The following is a 14967-nucleotide window of genomic DNA, read 5'->3' on the forward strand; positions in this document are numbered from 1 at the left end:
AAGGAAAATACCCTAAATAAATGCTTTGTCCTAGATGGTGCCAACAAATGCATAGGCTTGTGCCTAATGTGTTCATTGTAAGTCATTACCAGTTGCATTGTTTCTTGGAAGCAAAAAGAAGTGGCAAACATACATTACCGGTCCCAGGAAGGGGGCAGCAAAAGTGAAAAAATATCTTCATGAAAGGAGGAAATGCTATTTTGCTAAATACAATTCTACTTGCCCTGGGTATTCTGTGACTGCAAATACCCAGTAAATAATGTTCATATTCAGCATTTCCTTTCCAGTAACTTACTATTCAGTTTCTTATTTTAGATATTGAACAGGCCTCTCACATGTAACATAGCCAAGTCAAGATTAATTGATTTCCTCCCCTATATAAATTGTCTCCTACAAAGTTCTCCTGGTAGTAAATTGCCTTTTCACTTTGGTCAAAATCCTAGACGTCATCCATAATTCCTCTTTTCTCTTGTGTCCTCTATGCAATTCATTTCAAATCCTATTGATTCCACTTGTAAACTATCATTAATAGGACCACTCCATTATCTACTGTATCTACATGTTGACAGCAAAATCATCTCTCAACTGAGTCTCTGATCCTTGCTTCCAGGTTGCCCCCACCCACACTATATTTTCCCTTTTAAATACAGGACCCCTAAACTCCTAAAGCATAAGTGAGATGCTGTCAAATCCCTGCTGCGCAGTACCATTTCAATGCAGTTCTCTGGACTTCTCCATCATGCAATCCCTCCCTAGCACTCCTGTTACTCCAAATTTATCTCCTCTTTAGCCATTCTTTGGTCACAGAAGCTTACATGTTTCTCCTCTATACTTAAATACACGAGTACCATTTCCATCTCAGGACATTTATACATATTGATCCTTTGTGAAATACGTTACGCCTAGATTTTTATATAGGTGTTGTAAATCGCCTAGCCATCCTTCCATTTAGGAGCAACTGACACTTGGTAGAACTTTGATGTATAATCCGTCAAGGTCAGTGGTGAAAATAAGGAGGCTTACAATAATATATTGAAAAGCATAGCTTCTACAATATTAAATTGTCTTAAGGCATTTTAACATTAAAGGCACACATTTCCAAAATACACAAGTTCTTGAAAATTTGAGAGGAAATTAATTTTGCTAGATTCATTTTTTTAAAGATTTATAAATTTATTTATACAAGCACTGGGTACAGTCAGAAGCACGGGAGGATGAGAGAATTCACCAGAGACAGAGCAGGGAACAGAACAGGCAGACTGACGAAGTACACTGCTGAGGGGAGCAGCGGGCGGCAGGAGAGATCTGCGCGCCATGTGGGACCCTCACCAGCGGCCGGGGATCGAACTGGCACTGCAGAGGCTGCGGGCAGCTTTGCAGCCCAGTGCTCAAACGCTGCGCCACCGGGGAGGCCCTAGATTCACTTTAAATGCTACAGGAAATATATAAATTAATCCTCAAGTGAAAAATTTTTAAAAATGGAAATATTTCTGTAGTGTAAATATTCCTCCACTAACTTTTAGAAATTTGAGCAGAACTCTACACTTAAAATGAACTTTCATGTATGTTTAGTTTGATGTCAATAATCCTCTCCAATAAATATTGCCATTTTACGGTAAAGAAAATACATTTAAATGAAGTTCATGAGGTTTGTCCAATGGCGCATGTAAGAAATGGAAGATAACAAACTTGAACTTAGTACTTCCCAAAATAAGCTGGGAGTTACTTGAAAGAAAAAAAAATCTAGTGCCCAAACAAGTTTGAAAAACATTCATTATTCTAGAACTTCATAGGGCTTTTGATATGCAGATGGTTTATGCATTTCTATGAGGAAAATAGATTCTGCAGAATTTCACATCTGGACAGTTGCAGTACAAAGGGGGGAAATTTCATTTTAATTTTATGATAGGATTCCTGTTTGAGTAGTGAAGAAACACTGCTCTTCAGGGGAAAAAATGGGAGAAGCATTCCTGTACAATTATGCATTTGCTATTTTGGATTTTCTCAAAATAAAGCACAGATACACAAGAAATGTAATCACAGAGATGACTGTCATCACCTCTGAAAAATAACATCTGAACCTAGATTTGATATACCATTACTTATCTTTTTTTGCATTTTTCTTATATAATGGTAATCAATTAATTTTGAGACTAAAATACAGGGACAACATACTGTTTGAATAATTGCCACACATTTTATTTTTGCCTTAAAATAACAACAGAGATTGTCAGCTGTCAATGCAAAATCATTGGAGAATTGGAGTACATAAATAATTGTCTTATTTAGAGACAGAATGTTCTTTAGTAAACAAAATTGTGGTTGTAAAAGACAAATGATGGTTGCTAAGGGAAATGAATCAGGAGTTAGCTGCTTACAGAATTTTCCTTTTCTCAGCTTCAATTTTGAACATAATATATCACAAGTATTAAGAAGTCAAAATTCTTTGTTTTTCTGGAGTGTTGCAATTATATAGTTATTTCCATTTATATAGTAACTTTTTAAGTCTATAGTTATGTAATAGAATCAGGTTAATAGTTGTTTAGTACATAGTTGTACTAATAGTTGTTTAGTACATGTTCAACAAGTATCAGCTTCTAGAAAGTTAATATACCTATTTCAAATATATGTAAATTCTGAATAAAATGCAATTTAATGAACAGTTCTAAACACATAGCTGAGCTCAAAATAGATGATGGAACTCAGCTTTCCTCTATGTGCCATGATTGACAGCATCATCTCATGAGATAGCAAACCTAGCTTGAGGGTGTGATGGTTAGTAGAACGTTTTAACACCTTTTAGTAGAAAATGTGTGGCCTAACAATGTGAAGGACTTCCCATGGCATGCAGAGGTGGAACAGATAAATCCAACACAAAAGCTCAATTTTATCTGTCAAGGATTCTGGCTGGAGGAAAAAAAAAATCTCTCAAAATCAACACTGAGTGTATGAGATCTGAATTTATACACTAGCCATAGAGTGCTCGACTCTGAACTGAGGAATTAACATAAAATGGATCCTAGCTTGATGAAGTCCTTGGAGGCAATCCAAAGAATCATACAATAAATCACTCTTTCGGGAGTGTCCCACAGAAGAACACTGAAGATCGGTTCACAACAGAATATTAGAGCCCACATGAAGAAATAATAGATCGTGACATGGAGTTGCTTAATACAACAAGCAAGATAATTTGTGCCTCATGAACTTAAAATATTAGAAAAACATTGCCCTGAAATAAATATATTGATGATTGTCTAAGAGATAAAGGAATACAATGAGCATTGATTTTTAAAAGCACTGTGAAAAATACTCCAGTATTTATTATGAGAACTTCCAGAAATGGAAACTAATCATTGAATGAAAAAATAAGTATCTGAGTTAAATGCCTAATTAAATATAAATGAAGAGAAAATTAGAAGGTCATTATGTTAAAATTATTAAAATATACTACATATAGATAAAATATGAATGGTATGGAAGGTAGACTGAAAGAACAGAGTATGATATTTTATGTCTGATACAATTACAAAAGAAGAGGACAAAGAATGAGAGAAAATATTTAAAGAATTATGTTTCCTGGAACTTAAGGAAGAAAGAGTCCACCAACTGAATAAATACTTTGATATCCCAACCAGCATGAATTAAAATAAACCTATCACATCATGGAGAATATGGAAATAGCGTATAACAGAAATAGGTTACATGCATATGTCAACAGGAGTGGCATATGCAACTTAATATTATGATAATAGTCAATAAGATCTCCAAATTTATTTTGTATTACCATTGCAAAATCTAGACTAGACCAGTATTTATAAAGCAGATCCCATTCCCATTAGGGAAAAAAGACGTACTTTGTTCTAATTTTCCTACTTGGAAGAAGAAAACCTTAGGTTATAACCTGCATCACTTTTTACCCAGGCAACTTTGCCTAAATATTTAAGGTACAGGACAAAGTTAATGACTCCTTTCTTAAAGAATTATGAGAAATAATGAGTCCAGAAAAATGTTGAAAGTTTCCAAGATGTTTTTATTATGGTCACTGGTTTAATAGATAGTATGCAAAAGGGGTGGTTTGTAGAATTCACAAACCAAAAGCCAAAAATTTAAATGATTTTGAATTGGTAGTGTATCACAAACCTAACTGAAGTAAATACAAATATATTCTAGTTTAACACCACTTAAATCTAGGCTTTTAATATCCCCACAAATGAAGTTCTGAGAACATGGTTTTAAAAATAAAATAGCGGTTCACTTGGGGAAACAAGCAGCAGAAACTCATACGTACATATGTACACATTTTATCAGCCCCTTCCACGTTGACTTTTTCCTCATAAAATGTGCTACCACAAAAGCGAAAATTATCTTCACTTTTTATCTTACTTCCCTTCTTAGATCGAAAGTGCCAAAAATGCAGGAATTTGTCTCTTTTTTTTTCTCCCACTGGTGTGTCTTTAGGACCAGAAACAGTGACTCACACATAGTAGGCGCATAATGTATAAAATGAATGAATAGTCTCATGGATGATGAAATTGTTTTAAAGTCTTGATTCTCAAGAGACTATGCAAAATATTTTGTGCATGTTAATAATTTGGCATTAACCATTAACATGATAAGAGTACAATATGACATATTTGATGTAGATACAAGAAAATAAACTATTGAAATAAAATGAATAATCCAGAGAGAATACTAGATTTTACAACATTAATTGAATTGGTCAAGTATAATAAGCAACTATATTAACATAGGACTGTGGTAAGTGCGTTAAACTATCGATAGATTCACTGATTTTGTTACCAAGCAGAATTATTATGTAGTTAGGTTATAGCAATGTTGTTATATATCTAATTTTGAATGTTCATTTTCTGAAGAAAAGTTACACTAATGGACTACAGGCACAATTCAGTTTGGTGTCACATATATAAATGGACAAAGTAATGTTACCTTTCTTATGGTAATACACTATTAAATTACAATATCAAGTGGAAATTTATCTTATTCCTCAGGAGTTATTGTTGATAAGAAATATATTACCTAATGATATTTTTCCATATAATATTGATATAAGGACATAATTGAGTCTAATGTATTATTAGTAAGTTTTGCTAAGAATAAATATGACTCCTCTTTGGCATTAAAGAAATTTCTCTTACTAAAAATAAATATTCTCTTCCTTGAAATGACAATCGTTAGAATTTTCTTAACATTTGATACAACTATTCTGGAACAAGTTGTTACTTCTCGTTGTGAAAAAGGCCATTAAGTGAAATTTATACTTTCTTAGTTTAATAGAAATGATTATCAATATAAGTTAGTGTTTTATTATATAAAAGTTTTTCTGAGGCCATGAGTTATTCAATACTGGATCTTTACAAAGGCTACCTATAATTCGTAAAACAACTTAATCAGCTTAACAGTTGTCAAGCAACTGTTACCATGAAATTAAGGACCAGGATTCCAACATCATGAAACAGTTTTAATAATTCAATGAACAAAGATTTGTTGATGTTGTCTCTTTAGTGGGGGAGATTTCCCTCCCCCCCCCGACTCTGGCTTCTTTCTCTTTTTGTTCATTTTTTTATGAGGAAAACCTAATAATAATAATAAGGGTGCAGTGAAATTGGAATTCCGTACACTTGCTGGCAGTCTATAAAGAAACTCAAGTTTTATTTTGGATACATTGAATTGGTATTTCATTCAATAAACATTTCTCCAGTGCTTCCTATGTGTCAGACAACACAAAACATAAAAGAACATTGGCAAATCCATAGCAATCATACAAAAGACGTGATATTTGATAAATATAGCTCATACAATGAAGAGGAAAAAAGTACAAGAATTTATACACAGCAATTTGACCTCCGTTTGCAACACAACAATAAAAAGTGTAATTTTCTCCAATCTAAATTTGCTTTCAAAATATGGAACACCAGCTGGAAGGGAAATCAGATGGCTTCTGCAGTAGGGTTGGAAATATCCTTCTGAGCATGCCTGTAACAACTGGTTAAAAATAATTAAATCACTCTCACCATCTGTGAATCACTCTGATTCTTCAATGATTACTTAAAACTCTCATTGTATGGAACATATTCTGAGAACAGATGAATAAAATTAATTCCAGTGTATAGCTTTCCAAACTTTGATTTTCATCAAAGATAGAAAAGGGTTACAATATTTTCAAGTTGCTAAGTGGTTTGATATTTCTTCCACCCCCCTTCATGCGCCAATGGCTTTTGAAATCTTCAAATGTGTTTGAAATTTAGCTGTATTTTTAGCAATACAATTGCATTTATTTACATAGACTTCACTGTACAATGTAAATATGTTTAAAATTACATAATTTTTACCCTTTCAATTTATTGATTTTTCTGAGTACAATAGTTAATAAGTAATAGACAGCTATCTACTAGAGACATAAATGAAATTTCAGGCTGATTGCATTCTCAAATTTAACACCATATGCTACAATCACGATAAATTTTAAAAATTCAGGTGGCTATTTTAAAACATGTAAAAACAGAGAGAAGCTATATATAATGACAGTTAATCCATGGATTAACTGGTACGTGGATAAAAAGGTACATGGATAAAATTAAAACCAAGCATATCTGTACAAATTTAAGATGTTCAGATTAATTCATAATTTTGTGGTAGGTTAGTCATAGCTGTTTAGCTGGAGAGCAATGTGTGGGCATTTATTTCCAGGATAAACTAACTGGGATTTTCCAATTAGTAAATATTTTTCTGTAATAGTGCATTCAAAACTAAAAGACTGTCTGGTGACAAAATATAGATAAGTTAATTCTTTAATAACAGAGATCCACTCGTCTATACATAAAGTTTATAATTATCTTTTTGATCTGTAGAAAATTTAAAATTTGTAATGTGATTTATCACAAATCTATGCTAAATATAAGAATAATATCCTTTACACTATAGTTCACATTTTGCTTCATAGCTACACTTGACCATTTCCTATGTGGAAAGTTATTTTAAGAGATCCAGACCCTTTATATTTTAGCCTTCCTATTGGAAAACAGCCTTCTTGATGTACTGCCTCAAGGTCTCCTCCACTTCAAACTTTAAAATATTGTTTCACTTTAGGGTCTTTGCAGTTTTGCTTCCATTCACTTGAAACTTTCCTTCTAAATCTTTGCCTGCTGGATTGTCATCTTTCAGGCTGTAAGACAGATTCAACCCCCAACATTCTGTCTGATGAATTTTATATTCCCTTCACCCCTTTCCCCCATCATGCCCTATAACATTTAGCCAGAATATTCCCCATAAAGCACTTATGACAATCTAAAAGTGTCACATTTTTCTGTTTACTTTTTTGTATTCTGTTTTATACAAAACAGAATGTAGGTTCCATGAGGTCAGAGACTGTCTTGTTCATTAGTATTTTCCCCTTATATAGACTCTTCCACAGAGTAGGTGCTCAATAAAAATTGAATGAATGGATCACATCATTCTGTGGAATTCCCTATAGTTCAGAGTCATTAATTCTATATTCTTACAGTAGTAGTGCCCCCAATGCAGTCTATTGCTGAAAGTTTTCATGTGTCCATTGGAAAGGGGAACAATAAGAGTAAATGTATTGAGCTTTTCACAGAGCTAAATTTATACAATTGTTCTTTCATCTGAGAGAATAACTCTCTGTTGGTGGTCATGGGTCAGCATTGAAGTGGCATTTCTTCTTTATTTTCCTTCTTTCTCTTTTACTATTGTTTTACTACAGTGCCCTTTACTAGAAGAAATAAAGGTTGGAACTTTGTGAAGTTCCATGACTTTTCGGTATATTTTATTGAACCATGAAATAAAAACCAAAAACTGGGAGTCGTCAATTTGGAGAAACATTCACAAGCATGGGCACCATTTCTGCCAAGCTTCTGCGTTGTTCGCTTGAAGTTTTGAAAATGAGGAATGAGTTTTCTTCATTCCTTTGAGAAAAAGAAAATGAAAGCTCTAAAAGCCATGATTGCCTCCCATTTTTATGGCCTTCCAGGCAAAAATACTCACCCTGCAAACATCCCTTAGAATAAGATTCTGAAATTTCTTTTGTTACACATGAATATGCAAAAAGGGTGGGACTAGAGTATCACAACACCTGCTTAATGTATTTTCAGTATATACACTTATATATAATAAAGGTACAGAAACACTATTTGCTCATTTATACTTTACTCCTTTGGATTTAAGTCGTTCTTATGTTTATTTTTAGGATATATAGATCCCATAACAGCATCATTTGGTATTGCTATTAGAATCCAAAAAATAAAATAAATTAATACACTTTAGCATAGAAGTTTTGTCTTTCCTGTGCTTTGCAAAATTGAAACTGAAAATATTAAGATACCAAACTGGAAAAATACATTTCACTAATGCTAGTGCACTTGCTTTTCTTATATTCTTCATTTCCAAAAAAAAGACAAACACTTAACTTACCACTTTATAATTTACAGAATGTTTTTACGTTTATTTTAGTTAATTCTTATGCTGTAAAAATAATAGTTTGGGTGGGCCTCCCCTAGTGGCGCAGGGGTTGAGCGCTGGGCTGTGAAGCTGCCCGCAGCCTCTGCAGCGCCAGTTCGATCCCCGGCCACCGGTGAGGGTCCCATATGACACACAGATCTCTCCTGCCGTACCCGCTGCTCCCCTCAGCAGTATATTTCATCAGTCTGTCTGTTCTGCTCCCCGCTATGCCTCTGGTGAATCCTCTCAGCCTTCCCCGCTTCTGACTGCACCCAGTGCTGGTATAAATAAATAAATCTTTAAAAAAAAAATACTAGTTTGTGCAAAGCAAAGGAATAGACAAAACCAAAGTGAAACAAATCCTTGAATTCTGACTGCAGAACTAAAGCTAGCAGAAAAGAGCATGGCAAGAGAGACACAGGAGGAGGGGCCAGCAGACTGTGGTGGAGGATTATGGGTGCTTTGGCAGTGAGTGTAGTGTGGTAATACACATCCGAAGATGTGTGACCCTGTACCCCGAAATCATATGTAATGTCATAAACCAGTGTTGCCTCAATAAAATTTTATTTTTTAATGATTTATATATATTTTACATCAGTGTTCATTTTTGTACAATGTTTGCTTCCTTTTCTCAAGTGTATTCCCCATAGAATTCCCATCACCAATTCACCTGAGCACCATTGCTATAGTCCCTTGTGCTCTTCCCACCCTCGTTTTGATCCCTCTCCCTCCCCTTCCCCTGCAGAATTAAATTGAAAAATTGTTTTGACTATAAAACTCAGCTATTAAATAAATATTGTGAAAATTTTTGAGAAGTGAATTTTTTTTTTCATTTTGGCCATACACTTTTTCTATTGTTGCTGTTTTTTATCAAGAGTTTTTGGCAATAGAATGTATGTGAAGACCTGAGTTGATTCGCCTTTTAAAACATAGGATCTAAAACAAATTTAAAAGTGAGTGGATGAATATGGGTTCTTAGAGTTAAAACTTGAAAATCTGCTGCACAGAACAGTACAATTTTACACTGGAATCCTTGCCATGGGAAAATACAATAATTATTTTTTGGAACATTGACAGGGAACAAGCTATTTCAGGAGAAACTATCTTGATTATAAAGTGCAGCATATTAAACCCAAGGTGTCGTTAAGCTCACAAAACCCTAAGAAACAATTGAATGTAATCGTTGGTAAGGAAAAAAATTAATTATTTCACTGGCTATTATATCTTGCCAAGTTATAAATAGCATGTGTGTATGTATAAAATATGCTACATTAGAGAATATATAAAAATATTAGAAAAACAACATTAAACACTATTGTTTCCATACACACAGCAGCACCTCATTTATTCAGAGGTTGGAGGGACATCATTTTGCATTACCTGGAATACAGCCAGGTATCAGGAAAGGAGTAGAACAAAAGCCTCTGGATTCTCCAAACTGACTGACTGAAGGTCATGGAGTCCAGAGTCTAGACTTTACTTAAATATCTTTATGAGAGGACTGTGGATGTCCTTTTCTGAAGATTTTTTTTTCATGCATTACAGGGATTATTCTAGTAAACTTAAATATCTTATTTTTCTGACCCTAGTAAGTGAGTCAACAGGAAAAAAAGAATGACAGAAACTCTAGATGCAGACTGGAAATGAGGCAAAATATAAGGGCCTATATGTAAGGATATAGGGCAAGGCCTAGAGAGGCACTTTAGCTCAGGAGAAGGGGAGAGAGAGAAAGGGAGAGAAATATTTGTGTTTTAGTTGTTCTATACTTAGCATGGGTGGATTACACAGTTATTTTGACAATTCTCCAATAAAGCTAGGTTAAAGTAACCTCTCATCTATTAAAAATGAAAGTGTTTAAATGAAAGTGTTTAAATGTATTTATCACATCAGCTTTACAAATCACAAAATACTGCTGCCAGCTGAGTTATACCTCTATATCCATCATCTATCTTTCTGTAGTCTACCTATCTACCTACCTATCTATAATTAGCTAGCTACCTAAATATCTTTGTATTTTTCTTTCATATTCTGTTCATGCACATATTCATATAACTATGTGTATATGCATATAAATGTGTTATAATATTATAAATATATGCATACATTACTTTGTAAAATATACACTTTGCTCTTGAAAAAAATGCCCACTGTACTCATCAAGATAGTATATTTTGTGGTTCAGTCTTTATCTTTCAGTTACGTTCTAAAAGTTCTTTTCTAACTCCCTAGATTTTTTAAGGGCATAAAATCATTGTGACTATTTACAAGAATAGGAGATGGGGTAATAATCAAAGTCATGCTGTTGAGGGTTAGGTTGTATAATTTTGTAAATGGCACTATTATCTCTTAAGATTTTATCCCCTCTTCAAATTAAGAATGTTTAGTTAAAGATAACCTGTATCAGGTCAAAGAAATAGGAAAAGTTTTCAGCGTAACAAAAGCAATTTATAATGCATGGGGAGCATTGAAGCAGTGATTTCAAAACTGCAGAAAAGAAAAAAAAAGCTAATATTTGATTGATTTATCTTCCTTTGTTAAATATCTGCTTTGGCTTGAGTATTTTTCTCATTAGCTATTTTTATTTCAATTAGCTCTTTATAAATCGAAGTCTTAAGATCAGTCAAAATAGATTTAATGTTGGATGTCCTTACAAAAGAGCACTGTTTTCCATTTACTCACTCTTCTTCAGGATCCTTAGGTATATAAGAAGAACTTTCTTTCCTTCATGCATAAAAACACCAGCCAGTCATTGCCAGGACTCTTCAGGCAATTAGGTGTGCAGCAAGCACTGCTGGCGTTGCTTTAGGTGATAATGTAAAATTCTTTCAAAATATATTCCTTCTGCTTTCTTATGCATTTTCTCTTGGTCTGTGAGTCCATAAGTTAGAGAGCTGATTAATAGTATATGCTTTCCTGCAACTTTGAAGTAACAATAATAGCCTGTTTTGTTGCCACCAAATGGAGGCGGCCATGACTACTCATAAACAGATTGCATGAAGCTTTTATTTTCCACTGCACACTGTCCTTTTGTTTTAACTATTTAATGTGAATTCAGAGTTCTATATAATTATTTTAAATGTAATACAATACTAGGTTAGCAATTCACTCAATACAAAATTATATTAAGAAAACATTAGACTTTCCACTTCTTCCTACTGTCTGTTCCACTCCCTGGGAAACAAGAAATGTTTACAGTTAAGTATTAACATTTTATGCTATATTATGTGCTGCTTAACCTATATTATGTGCTGCTTAACCATACATATTCTATCTAAATATGTTTTCCCTATTTTTAAAATTATTGCCTCATTCTGTATATGATTTTTAAATATAACAGGTTAGCAGAGGCGTTTTTCCAGGCAATGCATAGAGATCTGATGCATTCATTTTTAAGAGCCCTTGGAGATGAACAAAAATTTATTCCATCATTTCTCTCTATATCTGGATTATTTGATAGTAATAAGAAAAGGTGACCCACAAAATCTCTCCTTTTGTCCTTTTTAAAAGTTTCTCTTGTGAGTGTATGATCTTTTTTAAATGTCTCTGTAATATAAAAGATTAATATGCTTTGTCATGAACAGGAGGTGGAGGTTAAGGCTGCCCTCACCCACTTAGCACAGTCACTGTCCAGTAATGCCTGCATGAAGCAAACCAGCAAATAATGATTCCTTCCTGGGCCAGACAGATCTTAAATCTATTATCTCCCGCATATCACCTTCCATACCTACCTGGAAATCACCAGCTCTATAGCATCTATCCCAGTTTGTGCAGGGTTCACATATCTTTCACCAGTTCCTGATCTTTCTCCACCATCTCAATATTTCCATTTTGTTTTTATGTAAACACACACTATCACACATATGTATATGTACAAATAAGTTTTCAACAGATTAATTGTGTATATTTTATTTAATTCATATTAGGTGTTTTAATTTTATCACCGTTATTTAGAGATTAAGGCTATAAGACAAAAGTCGTTAGCAGTTTCTTAGTCAGTTTCAGGTAGTATGATAAATTGTTTGCATTATAACCTTTTAGCATTTTATATTGGATTTCATAGCCAGTCTAAATCAACTTTGTGTGGAAAGCTATCAGCCTATGTATGCCACAGTTGTTTTCTGATCAATATAGTGCTGGTGTAAATTTTTTTCACACAAAAGTAAAAATCCTACTATTTGCATTATTGACTTTCTGTATTATTAAAAGAGTTGAACACAGTGTTATAATTTTCATCTCACCAGTAAAATAATATTTCACTGAATTTCCCTTTAAATAATTTAGATTTAAATTTATATAGTCATGAGGCTATGGATGACCATGTTAGACCGCGGCAGTGGAGCTGTAAACATCTTCACTATCACTCTCTTCTCTAATAATAAAAACAATCTCATTCAAAACCATAAATATGGCACATGCATATTCAGACAAAGGTACTTTGTTGTCACATTGAATTATGTAGAGATAAATGGTAACCAGATTTTCTGAGATGCTTGAGGAGTGTAGCATAGATTAGAAATATTTTGAGTCTCTTCTGCAAATCTGTAAAATAGACTCAAGCCGGAAGTTTTTTGGGGAACTTGAAATTAAGTGATGTATTAGGGTGATACATAATTGAAAGTAGATACATACTTGAAAGTAGTTCTTCATTTTAATTTCATTTTCATATTGCATCAAATATATGGATGTGTATATATGTGGTGTATATATGTGGTAATTTTTACGTGTAAACATATGAAAAGATTTCTGTGCTAGTTCTTCCCAAACTGATAGCTTACTGTCAAAAATATATATTGGTATATATTTTTAAGTATAAATTAAATATATATTTATACCTTAAATCCTTTATGTCAAAACTCAGCTAGGATTAATAAGCTTTCTTGACTGCAAGTCTTCTCAGAACCTTCAATCTGTTAATAAGTGTTAGACCTCCATGAAGGATGTAAAAGTGATACCACCTAAAATTATCTGCATAACAATACCCCAAATGGTCACTTCTCTTTTTGATCATATAAGTGAGTTCCATTAATAGCTGAGATAAACTGAAGAGCCAAGATGTCTGTATGTAATAGCATTTAGCTAGTGTGCCTTAATTTGGAGAAAAGGGACATAGATCAGAAATACCTTCTAAATCAGTATTAATGATGATTATATTATGAAATGAAGAAAATACTGCTGTTTGACTTTTGGAAATTCTAAAACGGAAATTATATTATGACCCCAGCAGTTAGTAAGTCAAATGTCTGTTTTTCAAATTATCCTTTTAAGCTGATACATAGTTTCTTTGGCAATTTTTTGATTACATGCTATTGTCTATGTCTCATTTATTTTACATTATAAAGTGCCTAGGGTGTGTAATTTTATTTATGACATGACCATTTTAAGTTATTGATAATTCCTTAGAAGACAGGACAAATGTTTTGGTATTTTTGTGTTGCTATTTATCTTAGTGGGAATCAAAGTCCTTCTCTTTCACTTTTCTCACAGACCAAACTCAGTAACTGAAATTCTACCAAGTTACTAATTTATGTTAATTCACAGAAACTCTGTATTAAAATGCAAATGTTATCCTGTGAAGGATAACACTTTAAACCACTATAAGCCATTAACACATTATGGAGATTCAGTTTATCAGTTTAATTAGATGGTAATTTAGCTTGGCCCTGAGGAATTAGGTAAATTGGATGATGTGGAAGGGAAGCATCAACCTGAGGGAGATCAATGAGCAGGTCCCCAGACCCTTTATACAGGATACCGTACACACCTGACTTCCTGGAGGACATATTTAAAGACTGGCAAATCCAGCTGTTCCTGTCTCTGTCACTGACAGCTTGCCCTCTCCGTACAATCATTCTAAGTTTAAAAAATAAATAATATGGATGATATTCTATAATAGTTTTTACTGAGTATGTATGTATTTAGAGTGTGTGTGTTTTTTTTTTTTTTAACAAAGGAAGCATATTGCAAACTTACTACATTTGTCAATCAATTAATTGATGATCGTTTGATGTTTGGCCATCCCTTTGTTTCATGGCTTCACATAGGCAGTTTTCTAGATGATACAGTAGGGGGGCGTGGGAAGATATAAGAGCAAACACTCCCTCATTGCTATTTTCTCTATGTAAGATCATACCAATCCATTTGGATTCATTAGGTTGGTTATTGAAGGCCTTTCTAGCCCGTGACTTCATGAAAAGCATATAAGGCCGAGTACTATGAGAAATCTAGTAACGCCTGCCATTTATTTATGTCTAAACCATGGGCAGGACAGAATACACCCATACCTGCCATGCCCAATTCATATTTTTTGGGTTCTTTTGTATGCTTTTTATTTTAGTCTTTTTTTTTTCACTCCCTGTGGATTAATACAATATTTTAAGTGTCAAATTTGGTTATTGACTTGCCTTCTTGTGCTTATAACTCTGATAAATGAGCAAGGAGAAAAATAAGCTTAACTGCCCCTCATAATAATTCTTAGGAAGAAACTTCACTGTC

At 33.5% G+C, this 14967-nt stretch overlaps 1 protein-coding gene across 1 annotated transcript in view; it reads left to right on the forward strand.

Annotated features, from left to right (window-relative positions):
* Positions 1–14967, forward strand: part of DMD (dystrophin) — a 1988221-nt gene that overhangs the window by 873752 nt on the left and 1099502 nt on the right.

The sequence above is a fragment of the Talpa occidentalis genome, unplaced genomic scaffold (assembly GCF_014898055.3).
Source record: "Talpa occidentalis isolate TD23 unplaced genomic scaffold, MPIMG_talOcc4v2.1 talOcc4.15, whole genome shotgun sequence".
Lineage (NCBI taxonomy): Eukaryota > Metazoa > Chordata > Mammalia > Eulipotyphla > Talpidae > Talpa > Talpa occidentalis.